Source organism: Olea europaea, unplaced genomic scaffold (genome assembly GCF_002742605.1).
Source record: "Olea europaea var. sylvestris unplaced genomic scaffold, O_europaea_v1 scaffold19912, whole genome shotgun sequence".
Taxonomy (NCBI): Eukaryota; Viridiplantae; Streptophyta; class Magnoliopsida; order Lamiales; family Oleaceae; genus Olea; species Olea europaea.
The window spans coordinates 1-1,979 of NW_019237781.1; the positions used below are offsets into that span (position 1 = coordinate 1).

Here is a 1,979-nt window from a genome sequence, read left to right on the forward strand (position 1 = left end):
CTATGTAATTCTATTACCTATGGGCTAAGCACATAACCTTTTCATCTCGTCTTAACAATTGCATCTTGTCTTAGCAAATCAATTCATTAGCCAATAAATAAATAAATATGTTTATCAATTGAAAACAATATTTTACAGCATTTCCAATAGTCGAGCTGTTTGATCCAAACTTAATGCCGCATAATGTTAAGAATAAGACACTAAGGGTTGTTCATGTCAGACTTCAGGGAATTCAATGAGTTCCAGTCCTACAACCATCCACGTCCAAAGCACCACAGATGTTGTAAAGAAAAGGGAGTTGTTGAAATTTTGTTGGAACTTTATAGTCTACTATTTGTGTTAATACTAGCCATTATCTTACTTGGCATTTTCTTCCAGCACTAGTCTCTTGAGTAGCAATATCCGAATTTTACATTTTTCCCGCTTGAAGCACAGTTAAAATTTATCTACAACCACAACAATAAATTAAGCCATGTTCTTAAAATATTCAGATGTGCAATAATATTACTTTTCCAGAATTGAATACTCAAAAGAAAAATACATAACTCCAGCAGCTACCAATTCCTATCACAAATACCAAGATACACACTTCAAATACAATAAATCATTAACTTGTACTATTCTCTATATTTAATATCCTCAGCAAAGCCTTGCGTCCTGCAAAACTTTAGGCAACTTAATTCTGAGGTCGGGATACGTAAAAATCATATAAAAAGTTAATCTAAATTTTCTTGAAATTTTGCATAGCCAAACTGCAGGTTTCATGTGAACATTATTTGTTATGTAACATCCATGAGATTAAGTTTAGAATTTATTTTTTTACTTTTAGCCAAAGTATAGTAATTTTTTGTAGTGTTTAGATGTTTACTCTTTATTAGCATAAAAACCACTGCTCACATTCACATGAGAGACTTTTATACATTGAGAAGAGGACCCCAGGGAAATTTAAGACAAATCACAATAAACTCCCACTAATCTTTGTCATATTCCAAACAAATGTATTCAACATCAACACCTTGAATTTCATACGGGATAATTGTAATTTATCATTGAATTATTTGGAGAAATTACATGGCTTAGATATGTTTGTAATAGGATCGATGTCCGTAAGTCTTATTCCCTAAACATAATGACTCGCCGACTATATAAAAGGCACGGATCTAGTTACCTTCTGAAATTTCACAAAGCCAGATGAACAGGGTTTTATGGTCAGTCAATGACCCTTGGATGTCAAAGGAGTCCTTGAGGTGATCTCATAGTCTGAAAATCAATGTGCCTAAAAGGAAGAAGATTGGAGAAACAATCGTCTTAGCGCGTGGCTATTAAATTTCCCATGATTCCTCCACCAACCTCAAAAAGTTTGGCAGAAGAAAAGCTGACTCCTAAAGCAAGCTTCTCCAACTCATCTCCTGCATTTAAACATGTTATAAGAATGTGATAGTACAATTCTCTTTTTTCAAGAACGTGATAGCATAATTCTCTTTTATCAAGAACGTGATAGTATAATTCTCTTTTTGTAATTATGATGTGATTCAAGAGCCGAGCCCAACGAAGACAAGCTCAGGACGAGACCCGTTGATTATCGAAGGGGGACCGATGACGTGTTCGAGGGCAAAGCGAGTAAATCAAGCAATGGGGCTATTAGTTCAATCAACAATTGATGAAACGATGATTGTGGCGCAAAATAGGGCAAGTTCCATGTTGTGGTTGAGAGCCGAAACCATTTGGATCAATTCGATACAAGCGGCCGAAGGTGGAGTTGAAGTACACAACTATGCGGTAGGCATAGCTGTGTACACCATGTGATCGCATGGTGGCAATCCAAGAATCGAAGGAGGCTGTTTGAAAGACCTGTGCTACCGCACACCAATAAACCATTCGGTCGCATGGTACAAAATTTTGGCGAAAGTTTCCTTTTTATGCGAATTTCCTATTTTGTTAGAATTCTAATTTAGGTAAAATTCTTGTAATCTTTTATT

General features: G+C 35.6%; 1 long non-coding RNA gene across 1 annotated transcript; it reads right to left on the reverse strand.

The window, feature by feature from the left end:
• Window positions 1–465: 465 nt before the first annotated feature.
• LOC111379470 lies at window positions 466–1,743 on the reverse strand. The gene is made up of 2 exons (XR_002700049.1): window positions 1,169–1,743; window positions 466–657 (listed from the first exon to the last, which is right to left on the reverse strand). It is a non-coding gene; the product is annotated as an uncharacterized LOC111379470 (long non-coding RNA).
• Window positions 1,744–1,979: the final 236 nt, after the last annotated feature.